Consider the following 15,972-nt stretch of genomic DNA (forward strand, 5'->3'; position numbering starts at 1 on the left):
ATGATAAACATGTAAGAAGTTATTTGAAGACTTTCTTCTAGTTTTAAAATTTTTATTAAAAGACAATTGTTTAATTTTTTTAAATAAATTTTAAAACCCAGGTGCCCCTATATATTTTTTCATTACATATGCAATGGTATAATACTATTGTAAACTCTAGAACAAACACTAAAAGAACCCAAGTAAGTATAAGTAATTGCCAATAAAGAAGATAAAGTACTAAAAAATACACTAATCTGGAAGAAGGAAAACAAAGATCAGATAGAACAAATAGAAAACAAATATCAAGATTATAGATTCAAACTCAATCATACTGCTAATTACATTAAATGTAAATGGCCTGAGCACTCCAATAAAAAGACAGAGCTAAGAGCAAGGTCCAGCTATCTGCTATCTATAAGAAATGAATTTTATTTTTTTTAAGAAATGCATTTTAAATATACAGATACAAACAGATTAAAAGTAAAAGGGTACAAAAGGATATAGTAAGAAAGTGCTAATTAGAGAAGAACTCAAGTGGCTATATAAATATCCTATAAAGTAATCTTCAGGAAAAGGAATATTGCCAAGGATAAGAGAAATATCTCCTAATGATAAGTAAAGCCAGTATATCAAGAAAACAATACTTAATCTTAACTAAATGCAAAGACATCTAATAACAGAGTTTCAAAACACATGTAGCAAACCCTGATGGAATTGAAAAGATAAAAGAAACAAATCCTCACTGATGCCCAGAAACTTCAACACTCCTCTCTCGATGACCTTAGGATCGATATCTCCAAGATAAAGAATATTGCCAAAAATAAGAGAAATATCTCCTAATGATAGATAAGCCATTTATCAAGAACACAATGCATAATCCTAAATGCCTAGACATCTAATAACAGAGTTTCAAAGTACATGAACCAAACATGATGTAACTGAAAAGATAAATAAACAAATCCTAGGTTACAGTCAGAGACTTCAACACATCTTTCTTGATAACCTTATTACAATTAGACATAAAACCAGTGAGGACATAGATTTGAAAAATGCTATCAACAAATTTATCTTAGTTAACATTTATAGACTAATATTCCCAGTAACAGCAGAAAATATATTATCTTTAAGTGTATATGGAATATTTGCTAGGTAGACCATATTCTGGGCCATAAAACAAGTCTCAAAAAATTTAAAAGGATTAAAATTGTACAGAATGTATTCCCTGACCAAATCTCTGGATTTAAATTAGAAATTTGCAATGAAAAGATATATGGGGCATCCCTAAATATTTGGAAATCTAACAACTCCTTCCTAAATAACCTAAGGGCCAAAAAATAAAAATAAAAAAGAATCACAAGGAAAATTTTTTTTAATATTTTGAGCTGAGTGATAATAAAAGCATTAGGTATTTAAATTTGTGAGATATAGATAAAGTAGCATTTAGAAGGAAATGTATAGTTCCGTGCTTATATTAGAAAAGAAGAAAGGTCTAAAAGCGATGTAAGCTTTTACCTTATGAAGCCAGATAAACCCACACTAAGTAGAAAGAAGCAATATTTCAAATTAGAGCAGAAATCAAAATAGAAAATGGACGAAGAGTTGGGGGGCGGGGGAATCAATGAAGCCAGAACAGGGCACGTGGTGCAGATGCTACAGGGGCAGCTCTGGGGCAGAAGTTACTTTCTGACCACCTCAGTATTCTCAGTGAACTAGGAGGCAAGGTGGGGCAGCTGGGAGTGAGGATGGGATAGAGGTGCTAAGGAAGAGGAGGAGGGCAAGTGTGGCCTGAGCCTCTGAGACTGTGGGAGAGCAAGGGGTCCCCCGTTGTACACTAGCCTGGCAGTGTTAGGGCTCCTGGGAGCGTCAGAACATGTCTACTACTTGGTCTCCTACTTAATTGTATTAACTGACATCCTTGTACAATATGGATAGTATAGGTGCTATTATCCCATTTTACAGATTGAGAAACTAAAATATCAAAAGGTTAAGCTGCTGACCTAAAGGTCCTGAAAGGTGTTATAGCACTAAAGTGATGTCTAGAGTCCTTAAAATTACAGCCTCAGGTAACAACAATTAAAGTTATTTTATAGGAATAAGAAGATCTAAAGCTCTGAAGAGTTAAGTAATTTGCTTAAGTACACGTAACTGATTCTTCTGGGAGCCAACACTTGAACTCAGGTTAAATGACCGATTTGCTTCACCTTACCTTCCCTGTCAGGAAAAATGTACATGAGAACCTTGCATAATAAGTAAACTTAATTAAACAAAAAAAATTTTTTTGAAGTAGGCTCCATCCTCAGCATGGAGCTCAATGTGGACCTTGAACTCACAACCCTGAGATCGAGAACTGGGCTGAAATCAAGAGTAGGACACAACTAGGGCTCAGTGTGGCTCAGTGGTTTAGCGTTGCCTTCAGCCCAGGGCCTGATCCTGGAGACCTGGGATCGAGTCCCGCATTGGGCTCCCTGCATGGAGCCTGCTTCTCCCTCTGCCTGTGTCTCTGCCCCCAACCCCCCCCCCCGCCACTCTCTCTCTCTCTCTCTGTGTCTCTCATGAATAAATAAAATCTTAAAAAAAAAAAGAGTAGGACACAACTAACTGAGCCACCTAGCACCCCCCAATTAAAGTTTTATTTATTTATTTTAAAGATTTTATTTATTTATTTGAGAGAGAGAGCGCACAAGTTGGGGGAGGGAACAGGACAAGAAAGATTCCCCGCTGAGCAGGGAACCCAACTCGGGGGCTCAATCCTGGGACCCTGGGATCATGACCCAAGCCGAAGGCAAATTCCTACCCAACTGAGCCACCCAGGTGCCCCATAAAATGTTTTTGATTTAATTTTTTATTCTCTAGTCATGGAACAGATACGATTCTTTTGACTTAAGGAAGTATTTGCAATTTTCAGGTGGATTTAAGTAGGCTAGATTTGTCTTGTTACATAGGGCTTTTTTTTTTTTTTTAAATAAAGAAACTAATTTGCTTGAGATCTTTTAGACCAAGTTATAGATTCACCTGACTCAAACAGACTAACCAGTCTGCTTTGCACAAATGCCTTGCCTCTGTTTGTGCCCTGTGTCCAATATCTAAAGTTGTATGTAACCGGGTTTACTTATTGTAGGATAAAGTCTAAGCTAATTCATGGGTTGTTCATATAATAAATAAACCTCAGATACAATTCATTCATATGAATCAGTCTGTGTATTTAATTTTCTGATTCTCATATTTAGAGGACAGTAGGTTGTTCAAGATCTACAACAGTCAAAACTATTTATATTTATTTTTTCATTTATAGTTCTTTTATAGGCTTATATGGTAAATATAATTTTTGTTTTTTACTTGAAACATTTGGTTAATACTGTCCTTAAAATGAATCATCTTAAAAGATTTTATTTTATTTTAAGTCCAGTATAGTTAACATAAGTATAAGGTATAACATAACATAAGTTAACATAAGTTATAGGTATAAAATATAGTGATTCAACACTTCCATACAACACCAGGTGCTCATCATAGCAGGTGCATTGCTTAATTCCCATCCTGTATTTCAGCCATCCCTCACCCTTAAAAGTTTTAAAAAATACCTGTAGAATGCATCAAATATTATAATAGACTTTTTTTCATTTATTTATTTGAGGTAGAGGGCACAAGAGCAGGAGAGGGGAAGAGAGAGAAGGAGAAGAATACTTCCTACTGAGTGGAGAGCCCCACTTGGGGCTTGATCCCAGGACACTGGGATCATGACCTGAACAAAAGGCAGATGCTTAACCAACTGAGCACCCAGAACCCCTATAAAAGACTTTTAAAGCAATCTTGTGCAGTCGGTGTTATGACCCCCATCTTTGTTTTATGACCCCCATCTTATTGATGGTGTGCCTTAAGGTTCAGATGAGAATGCCATGCCGTAAGGGAAGGCCAGTACTCTAATTCTTAGCCCAGTGCTCTTATCACAGAGATACACCTTTTTCTAGAAGAATCATGACAGGTCAAAAGCTCAGGCTAACATGCTGGCCAGATCACTATCTTAGCACGCATCTGACTCTTCCACCCATTTCCACTTATTTTGTGACCCCTATTTTATTTAGGACTGATACCCAGAACACTAGTAGGGCCACTCTATAACCTTTAAGAGAGAGAAAGAGATAGGGGTCCTAGTGGGTGTAGTTGAAGAGACACCCAAATTAAAAAGTTCTTTCAGAGGTGGGTCTTTGGGCAAGTCAGATACAAAATATGAGAGAGTTTGGGATCTTGGAAAAAACACGAATATTGCAATCACTGTTGTAGGGGAGGTGTGGGATTTACCATCCCTCTGTGCTCAGCCTATTGAGCTGGCCTCTGAGCAATCACTTAGTTTGTGAGGTAGAAATTACCTTGTTCAACCTGAGCACCACTAAATTACTACTCGAGGCTTATGTGAAAAGTCAGATCAGAAGCTACAGACACAAATTGTCTATGTATTCATGGGAAAGGCTGGGAACATTTCACAGAGGACTGCTGGTTGCCTTAGCAACCCAACATCCCTGCAGGACAAGGCTCCAGACAGGAGGCAAGGCCAGCACAGCCAAGGTCTGTAGATATCCTGCTTTCTGTGCTTAAGCCTTCACTGACAACATTCATATTTAAACATGAAAGCCCAGGGACACCTGGGTGGCTCAGTGGTTGAGCCTCTGCCTTTGGCTTGGGGTGTGATTCCGGTTCTGAGGATTGAGTTCCACCCCACACTGGGCTGCCTGCGGGGAGCCTGCTTCTCCCTCTGCCTGTGTCTCTGCCTCTCTGTGTCTCTCAAGAATAAATAAAATCTTAAAAAAGAAAGAAAGAAAGAAAGAAAGAAAGAAAGAAAGAAAGAAAGAAGAAAGAAAGAGAAAGAAAGAAAGAAAGAAAGAAAAGGAAAAGAAAGAAAGGAAAAGAAAAGAAAAGAAAAGAAAAGAAAAGAAAAGAAAAGAAAAGAAAAAAAGAAAGAAAACCCAAGGCCATGTTCAGTAAGCCCATGTAACAGTCCACATAAGACTAAAACTGATCTGGTGCGATTTGCCTGAGTAGAGCATGTATTCCTTCCTTCCCTGACACAGCTCCACCACTTGGGTGGATTTAGAAGAAAACACACGGAGTCATGGTTCCTGTCCAACTAACTTGCTACCTCCTTGAAAAATGATTTAAAAAATCGTGGGAGATGATGGTATTTTTAACAAACATGCTGGAATTTACCTATCCATATAATGGCTATCCTTTGAGGATGTAGGGAATGGGGGGAGCTGTTGCCCTAAATATAAATAGTGCCTAATATGTTCCTTTTGGACCTTCACAGGGAATAGCTAGACATAAAAGAGAGTCAATCTGATTAGGGCTTTTTGGTCACACTTCAAGTTTGCTTTTAACTAAAAATTAAACTCTATATTGATATGTCTCTCCCTAACGCCCAGCGCATCCTTACCAGTCCACTAAAAAGTTTGGTAAATGTTCAGTTATCCATCTACCTCTACCCCTGGATTTCTCCCAAACTGAATCTACCTTTAAAGATTCACTACCACCAGGAAGTCACAGGGATATTCAATAGAGTCTAGATGGCTTTCCAAAAAGGCATCCTAGAAAGCTGTAAGCAGGGATGGTAGGATTGAGATAGGTACAAGATATCCCAATGAGACCCACTTTGAAGGAGATAGCATTGAGTCAGTGTCCACTTTGAAGGGGGCAATATTCACTGGGTGCCGTGGTTTTAAATCACAGCCACACATTCCTTGACGCTCTCCCCATGTAAAGTGGGATTTGTGCCTCTTCCTTGAAAGTGAGCGGGCTTTACTTCTTTGACCAACAAAATACAGTGAAAGTGATATGGGACTGCCAAGGCTGGCTCATAAGAAGTCATGCTGTTTCGGCCTTGTTGACTGGTTTACTCATTTGTAGAGCCTTGAACCACCATGTAAGAAGTACGATAGTCCTGGTTCCACCATGCGGAAACCAGGAACCATGCCCAGCTTCCTCCATGGCGCAATACCCATGGATAGGTCGGGTATAGATGCACTTAATCAATCATCTAAACTGAGCCGGCCTTTGAGGCAATCCAGCCCAGGCATCAGGCATATGAGTAGACATCTCCGGATGATCCCAGTGGCCAGCTGTGCAAGCTGCTCCCAGCGAGCTGAATCTCTCCAGCTGAGGGGCAAGTCATCATGGAGCAGAGACAGGCAATCCCCACTCCCAGAGAATTTGCGAGCCTAACAAAACAGTGTGCTGCTAAATTTAGGGTAGTTTCTTATGAAACAATAGATAACTGGACCACTTGGTTTAACAAGTACTGGATGTCTAGCAAAGTAAGTCATATTTTAAAATTGTACTCCCCTGGGACGCCTGGGTGGCTCAGCGGTTGAGCGTCTGTCTGCCTTTGGCTCAGGGAGTGATCTTGGGTTCCAGGATCCAGTCCCACATCAGGCTGACTCTATGGAGCCTGCTTCTCCCTCTGCCTATATCTCTGCCTTTCTTTGTGTGTCTCTCATGAATAAATAAATAAAATCTTTTAAAAAAAATTGTACTCCCCTTACCTGCCACAAATAAACTGAACAAAGACTGTAGGAAGTGGTATACTCATTTTACCATGACTCTGCCAAGGAAGGAACTCAAGTTTTCGGTTTCGTGGTATTTGCACCTCCTTTGTTGAGGCTGCCATGAGTGAGAGGTTGGTCTTTCTGGGCCGTTGTTTCTTCATCTCTACCATGATCTCCAATGATGTCACGATTCTAAGGTTTTGGGCATGAACTGGGTACAAAAAGTATTATTCCCACAGCAGCAACATTTACACCAAACAAAATAAACAAAATGTTGCTATAAACATACAATGGGATGGTATTCTGCTCCCAAAGGAAGGAACTACTTACACAGGCAGCAAATTGGGTGGACCTTGAAAACGATATCCTAAATGAAATGAGCCAGGCACCAAAGTACAAATATTTCGATTCCACTTAGAGCAAGTCCCTAAAACAGGCAAATTTGTGGAGACAGGAAGTAGAACAGAGGTTAACCGAGGGCTGGGGCTAGGAGGGCAGGGGAGGTCAATGTTTAATGGGTGCAGAGTTCCACTACGGACTGATGAAACTGTTCTGGACATAGACCGTAGTGAAGGTTGAGCAACACTGTGAATGTGCTTCTTTCACTGGATGGCACACTTAAAAATGGTTAAAACGCTAACTTATATGCTAGGCATTTTGTACCATGATTAAAATATATATTAATATATTAATATATTAATATATAGATATATATTTTAAGTTGAATTGCCAAAAAGCTTTGACTCTGGAGCCCTAGCCTCTTAATACTCTGAGGAATGAGGATGTATTTTCTAGCTCACCGTCACGGGGTCACGGAGAGTGCCTTCAGCCTTCTCAGGGGTCCCAAGAGAAAGCAGTCATCTCATCAGCAGAGATATTTCTGGATGCCCTTGAGGGATATCTGAAAGGAACCTTCAGGATTTTGTGGTCTAACACCCTCCCTTTGCAAATAAGGAAAGAGGAAAAACAACTCAAAGAAGTGTCTTCTGGGGAAATAAAGAAATCCAGCTAGATACCTTAAAGCTCTAAATAAACCAAGTGTGGCGTTTTCTCTTCTAGGATAATAATCTACTCTTCTCTATAAATCTCATCTTTAATTTGCTTGTCATTTTTGAGTTTGCTTCTAGGTCAAAGATGCTATAGAACCCAGAATAGATCTCCAGGAAGATTATTTTACTGAGGCTCTAAAACTTCCTGCACAACATAATCATTTTGGCAGTTATGACCAGTTTGTTAGAGTTGGCATGAAAGATGGAATCTATTTGCCATGGCTGTTACAATGCGCTTTATTGTGATATGGTGCCAGAGGCACTGGACCTGAAGTCCAGTGACCTGAATTTAAATCTAGGCTCATGCCATGACCTAGGGCGGTCATTAAACTTCTCTGTTCTTCAATTTGCTTCCTCTATAGATAGCGCGATTGGAGGAGATAAACCCTAAAATGCCTCCCAGTTTCTGTGATTCTATATTCTCTGATTCTGTGTTTATTTTTGTCTGTGCTTTGGAAGTAAGGAAGTGACCCAAATACTTGAAATTATCACTCATTGATCACTTCTATTATGTTTTCCATGCTTATGTAAAATTAGCCTTGGTGGGTGGATCGTGGTAGATGCTCTGTTGTCCTGTCCAGTTCTCCATTCCAGAGTGAAGGACTTACTCCTCCCACTGCTGGGTGTTTGCCTGCAGACTGCTGCCGTTGTCAGCCCTCTCAGGGAGTTGCTGTTGGCCCAAGAAAGCCACTTTGCCTGAGGCATACCGCCTTCCCAGAGGCAGCCCATATCCAGCAATGATCCACCTACGGGTCTAAAGACCTGGGCCCTCTACCCCAAACTCTGGATGACTCTGAAAGGTTCTATCAGCTTCAGAGCTCCCCATGGGTTGGCTGAGACTTTTGATGAGACTCAATTATAATCCAATTTCTCCCTCCTTCTAAAACATACAAACATGCTACTTTGTCTTCTCTCACCAGAGCTGATTGTGAGAGCAACCCCAGTAGAAGTCCTGCATGCTGACCCCCCTCCCCATCTCATTCAGAGTCCATGTCCCAGGTAACAGCTCATCATTCTTTGAGCTCTCCCACTGACATGATGAGGTAGATATAATTATTAAGAAGCTTCTGGAAGTAAGTTTCCATAAGCACCCTATTAGAAAATGATAGAGCCAGGACTTAAACCCAGCACCCCAGCTCTGGCCTTCCTGTTCTAAGCTACTATATCCCTCCACCCCTTGATTTCTCATTCATTTTTCAGAGTTCATTCAAGTCTTATTCAAGTGTACATTTAAAAATCATTGCTTAAGTGCATGTGTGTTTTCCAAGTATCTCATTTGTTTTCATGTTAGTCTACAGAGATGAATGTGAACTTTGAAGTAGATCCAAATAAAATGACTTTCAAAATTTAGGAAACTAAGATATAATCTGGCAATCCTAAATCCAGCCCTTCCCAAATTCTTATGAAGGTAGCAATGAAGAAAAAGGAATCCTGTTTGACATTCTGCTGGTTAAGAGGACTGAGAAAAGTAAATCCTCCAACGCTAGCCCTGTGGGATTATGCAAACAAAAGAGGTTGCCCTTTGAACACGCAGATGATCCTCTGTGGTTTCTACCTCTGTTGGGGCAATGGTCAAGTATGGACTGTGAGCATTCCCAGGCTAGTCCCAGGACCCCATGAACCCTCTCTCCCACCAAGCCTGCCACTTGCAGAGACCATCAGATGTAGAGACTTTCTGTCCTAGGGAGGGATGAACCAGGTTATTCCCAACAAGCAGGGACACCCATCAGAGGTGGATGTGTAGACTGTGTAGTGACAGTAGACGAGGGTTTTTAGGGAAATAACAGGCCTCACCCTGCCTCACTTGTCTTATCGGTCAAATGAGGGTAGTATTTGTTCTTTCTGCACATAAAGCAATTGTGAAAAACAAATGTGATAAGAGCAATAGCATTGCTTGGAGGTTACATGTAGTTTCCAAAACACAACATTACGCCCTCTGGAAACAGAGTGGAAAATCAGGATTACTGTTTGTTGGTTCTGAATTTAAAAAAAAAAAATTCCATACCCTTTTCTTTCACAGATGATTCACATCTTACCTGTATCACTCTAAATGGCTTCACATTTTTCTTTCCTGTATGAGGTCTAGCTGTGGATATAGATGGGCTTGGTAGTTAAGCCTCAGATTGGAGGTCAGTGGAACACATTCAGCTTGCAAACAAAATGGAATTGGATTCTGGGAGCATTGCAGTTATTTTTAAATTTTGAATTAGCTGACAATAAAAATGCAGATTTGCAGTTTTGTCCAAAAAAATTAGAAGTTCTGGCTTCATTATCATTGTGACATTAGGCTGGTGCAGAGCAACAGCCGCCCCCTTAGACGGGGGATAGAAACTCTCATTTGCCACAGTCCACACCACAGCCTATCGCCACCCTCTCTCAGAGACCAAGTATCCATTGCAGTTTAGCATCATACTGGCAAGTCTATTCTCCTCCCTTAAATCACCTGCCCTCCCAAAGTCTTTTTAATCTGTCATCGCTTATTCTCAAAAATGCCAGATTAAAGTCCTGGTCAGTAGACTCAAAAGCATCCTTTCTTTGGTAATGGAAAGAAATAGATTTGTGGTAATTCCCGGTGTTCTTCACTGTTTGGGTTCATATGGGAATGGGGATTTATGAGCCTAAAGGATTGATAGGCTATTTGCAGGTTTTACAACTTGGCTTTGAGACATCCTCAAATATACTTGAGCTCACTGATTGTTCTGTTAGTTGATAGTACTCTAGAGCATTCGTTAGAGCCTCCCACTGAATGTCTTTGAGTCCAATGCTGTCTTAGAATAGTCTCTGGGGTCTTGCTCTGTTTCCTCATTCCCGCTACTGCTGATAATCTCCTCATCCTATCCATGGAACATTACTCATTGGTCTTTTTGTCTCATCTGTCTTTTCTCTAGTTTATCTGCTTTACTGGAAACCAAGTTAACCTTCTAAAAAACCCAAATATAATCCATTCTCTCCTCAACTTATATACCCCTGCTGGTTCCTGTTTTCTCAAGGATAAATTTTGAGCTCCTTATGAAAGATCCTTCCCCATCTAACCCTAAACCACTACTTTGTCCCCTTCCTCACCACCCATGGGGATCCTCCATGTTCTCCACATACTGCCTGTCCTGTCCTGGCGGGATAGTCTTTGTATCCTCTGCTCCCTCAGACTAAAATGTACTTGCCCACACTCCTCGAGCCTTGGGATTTCAAAGACCAGTACATTTTTTTTTTTTTTTAATATGGAAATGTGTGTGTTGTTTGTATTGAGCCAAATAGGAGAGACTACAATTTGTAATAATAGCATCTATTAGCACCTTGATTTTGTAAGAGAAAGAAAAATGGCAGCACTCCCAAAGTAGAAAGGATATCATCTCAAACCAAAGTTCCTTTGAATTGAATAAATCTGGCTTTTTGAAAGAGGTACTGCCTTGCCCTTACTTTTCTCATTTCCCCTCAGACCAGTGAAAAATGAATCACCAGCATTTGTCCTGAGCTTGCTTTTGAGACCCACTTCCCTACCCATCTCTTTCTTTCTAGAAAATTCCTACCCATCCTTCAAGATAAAATTTGAATGCTGCTTCTTGAGTAAGGTCTTTTCTGACACCCCATGTTAGAGATGGTTTGTAGCCCTTTGTTCCTCCTGTTACAGTATAATACACATGGACTTTCCATGGATGTTTCTGGGCATCCATGAAAGCCCCTCAAAAGTCTTCTTAAATCTACTCTCTTCTCCCACCTTTCCATTCTCCATGGCAGTGGTGCTCAGTCTCTTTCTCTATAATTTCTCCTTCTGCCATTCTAGGTATACTCCTGTCTCCACTACCCAAGACCTTGCTGGAAGAGAGTTCACCAAACACTGAATCTGTCTCCAGCTCAAACGACAAGCAGCCCCTTAGCCCAGCTGCCACCTCTCCAACCACTTAAAGTTTTATGACCCCGAGAAGACCAGTAAACTGAGATACTAGGGTAAAAAGAAGTCATCCTTGCATGCTGTGCCTTATACACATGCATGTGCGTGTATGCACACACATATACACAATTTTAAAAAATGAAATTATGAGTGGATAAGTTCTATAGCCAGTATGGACACAGCCTATTAGATGCCACTGTTCTGTTCTCAGGGATACCCCTGGTGCTTCTCCCATTGGATACATTTCTTGTTCCTCTAACCACAGTCTTCATCTTCTCTACAGAATGGAGAAGAAAACCTATTTAAGACATTAGGGCAACTTTGCTGGGACACAAGTCTGGGAAGCCAGTCATTATGAAAGATATGATGCTGAAATGTCTCTTTTAAGCCCAAATTGAAGGCAGGGGTTTTGGTGGTGGAATGGAATGGACCCTGATGTACTTGCCAAATGGGCTCAGTGTGGATGGGCTTCTATTCCCTGCATTCATTGCTTATTCCTGTGACCCCTCTGGCCAGCCTCCTGGCCCTGGCTGTCAGTCTAGTTTCATAAGCCAGAGAGGAGAGACTTCATCTTGGCATTGGCCTGGAATTCTGAGAAATTAGCAGAATGACTGTACCTTGGAATTCCTAGAAATTGTCTACCAGTTAGCCAGGCCTGCTATGGGCAGCATCTTGTGCCAGTTATACACGCCACAGAAGCCACAGCTCAGCTAATGAGTAATGAAATTCTTGGAAGAATTCTCTTCACTCTTACCTCTTGCCAAGGATGGGCACTGTTGGTTCCCTGAGGACTCCTTAACAATTAACCTGTTGGAGGGACAAGGCATGCTTTGTGACACTATATGAATAAGACTAGAGGGGAGCAGAACATGTATGGCATGTTTGAAGGCATCTGTCCACTTGATCATTCCTTGTGTGTCTCACTACTTCTTGGGAATTCTTATAGGTTGTCCAGAGAAGGCAGTCTGTCTTTGAGGTGCTTGAGAGCAGAAGTACAGTTTTCCCCCTTTAAGAATACTTTTTCTCCCCTTGGGCTGTTTGTTCAAACCCACAGAGGAAGGGAAACATCACTTCATTTTCCCAAAGAAATGACATGATAACCCAATGATGAAAATGTAAAGGACAAATTGTGTCAGGCTGAGCCTATGAAGGCAGAGTTCAGGTGGCAGTGATTTGGGGAATAGAAATGGTCGAGGGTTGATGGAGACCTTCCTTCTTGTAGGTGAGTCTGTCATATGCCTTATTGCTGTTAGCATCTTCTGTTTTTGTTTGTTGGGATGGATAAAGGGCAGAGAACAGAAAAATGTTTAATTTTTATCAAAATCGTGTGGCTCAAAGTTTAGTTACTGCAAGAAGCAATATCCTTTGAACAGTTTATCTGAGGATAAGTGCAGTGATGGTAGACATGAGCCTCGTTTGAAGGGGTAGGCAGTGTCCCTGGGTAGATTAGGTTAGGAGGGGCCATGAGAAAGACTATTTTTAGTTAGAACCTTAGCATTCACTGTCTTCCATTGTAATTCTTCTTTTTTGGGGGGGGGTAAAAATATTTTATTTATTTATTCATGAGAGACACATGGAGAGAGGCAGAGACACAGGCAGAGGGAGAAGCAGGCTCCATGCAGGGAGCCTGTTGTGGGACACGACCTCAGGACCCTGGGATCATGTCCTGAGCTAAAGACAGAGGCTCACCACTGAACCAGCCAGGCATCCCCCTTTTTAGATGTTTTTATAGGGAAATATATATAACATAAGGTGTACCATTTTACTCTTTAAATGTAGAATTTAGTTGCATTAAGTACATTAACAATGTTGTACCACCAACACCACTATCCACTTCCAGAACTGTTTCAGCATCCCAAGCAGAAACTCTGTACTCATTAAACAGTAACTCCCCATTCTCCCTTCCCCCACCCCCAGGAACCTCTATTCTATTGTCTGTCTTTATGAATTTGCCAACTTTAGGTACCCCATATAAATGAAATCATATAGTATTTGTCCTCTTGTGTCTGGATTCTTTCACTTAGCATAATGTCTTTCAGGTTCACCCCTGGTGTAGCATGTGTCAGAGCTTCCTCCCTTTTTAAGGCTCAGTAATATTCCACTGTATGGGTAGACCACATTCTGTTTGTCCATTTATCTGTTGTTGGACACCTTTTGACTATTCTAAATAATGCTGCTGTGAACAGTGGTGGGCAAGTCATTGTAGTTCCTTTTTACAATTTCCCACATCTTGTGTGCTACACTGGTGGAGGTAGAAAAGGTCATGTGGCACAGGGTGAAGAAGGCTTGTCCTAATACCTTTTCCCAGGCTCTGGCTGGAGGACACCACAGCTCAGACTCCCACACAGCAACATGGGCATAGGTGGAAGCCCATGATTGCAAAGGAACATCCTTCAGGGACATTTGCAGGAGGGAAACTGTGGTCAGATGTCCAGCTACTTCTCTACATAAGAGAATGCTGTTCCCAAGGTGAGAAAGGGGTGTCTATCTCACATCTGTTTGATAACTGCATTTATAGTATATAGTCTGGAAAAATATGAACCAAAATGCTTACAGTGCTTATTTGGGAGGATGGAGTTATTGGTGATATTTACTTTCATGTTGGATAAAAATGGAATTATTTCTATTTTTAAGGGAATGAATGCCATGTTGATTACTCAGATAAAAAATAACAAAGTAATCTATTTTAATGCTTGCATTCAGAATGCAGCTATTGTCAGCGATCCAGTTCAACACTACCTTCTTTTAGCTCTGTCTAGCAGGAACATTTTTGGCCTCAGAACTGTCACAAATTTTATTCAGGTTTGTTTTTCTATGTCAATCTTAAAGACAGTGAATCCACAGCGTTAATCTAATAGCCATTGTGCATGCAATGCTGTATAGGAAACCACAAGCAAAATAGCTATATATTTATACTCTTGAGTTAATAGAAGTAAAAAAATGGATTAACTCCATGCAATATATAAAAAATAGAAGATCCAAAAATCAGTTTCCATCAATTTTATTTTATTTTATTTTATTTTTTAATTTTTATTTTTTATTTTATGATAGTCACAGAGAGAGAGAGAGAGAGAGGCAGAGACATAGGCAGAGGGAGAAGCAGGCTCCATGCACCGGGAGCCCGATGTGGGATTCGATCCTGGGTCTCCAGGATCGCGCGCCCTGGACCAAAGGCAGGCGCCAAACCGCTGCGCCACCCAGGGATCCCAGTTTCCATCAATTTTAATAAAAATGCTTCTATCACATGCTACATGGTGTTTGGAAGATGGAAACTCTTACGTGCCTCATGGACATCATGTCCTTGGTGTGCAGTTTTAGGGAGACCCAGAATGCCCTGCTGCTCCTCCTGATCTCTGCAGGCCCTGGAAACCACTGCCTCACAATGGACAGGGGCACACAGTTGCCTCACATGTCTCCATGGCAGGAAGTTAGATAATCAAAGCAGGAAGGATGTCAGATGGTGGCTGAATCATTCATTTTCCAAATGCAAACACTTTTAAGGGCGTGAAATGGGGCACTATTACCTTTTGCACAGGGCTAAATGGCATAGACTGGGACCATTCAGGTAAATCAGAATATATGCTCTTCCTAGACAAGGCATGTGGGAGAAGGGAGCCTTCTACTCCAACCAGACAGTGTATCCCTATCTAGAGGCGGTGAGATACAACATTCTTTAAAACAGGTTCAAACACACAGCCACTGATTTGCAATATTTGAAAGCAGATCCATCCCTAGCAGTTCCCCTAAGGGGATTAGAGCAGGGCATCCAGGCACATGCTTTCTTTAAGGTATGCTGCAGAAACCTAACAACTGACACATAAGAATCAGGACTCTCCCTTGTGCTATACCTGAAACTGGAAGCAACTGAAATGCTCAATAATAGGAAATGATTGGGAAAACCATGGTCCATTCATATCAGCTTTTACTGATAATGTCCTTAAAGATTTTGCAGTGGGATAGACAGAAATCTCATCATATAAGTTTGAATCCAAAAAGCTGACTATAAACCAGGATATAAAATGTACACCCAATTACGTGAGATATGTATCACACACATATACACATACATGAAAAAGATGTATAAAAATGTGGTTTGCCTCTGGGCAGTGGAGGTGAGCAATGGTGTTTTTTTTTTCTTTTCTAAAATTTTCATGAATTTTTAAGTTTAGAGTAAGCATATACTGCAGAATCAGAAAAAAACATCTCCCATGTATGTATGAAAGCTGATATAGATACACACACGTAAGTACGTAGTACATACATCTGTTTTCTCATATGATTTGTCCAGCACTAACTCACCTGGCCAGAGGGAGTATCCAGGGTCACATTCTTACACCTGGCCTCGAGTGGTAGTTCATGTCAGGATTGTGAGGTCCATGGAAGAGCCAAAAAGAACATTCCTATGCGTCAACTTTCTCAATTATCCCATTTCTGTACCTCCTCATCCAACAAAAAGGAAGATTTGTGTTGTTGCTGTTCTTTGTGTTAGAAGCAATTCCATTAGTAAGATCCTGCT

This window comes from Vulpes vulpes, chromosome 7 (assembly GCF_048418805.1).
Source record: "Vulpes vulpes isolate BD-2025 chromosome 7, VulVul3, whole genome shotgun sequence".
Classification (NCBI taxonomy): Eukaryota; Metazoa; Chordata; class Mammalia; order Carnivora; family Canidae; genus Vulpes; species Vulpes vulpes.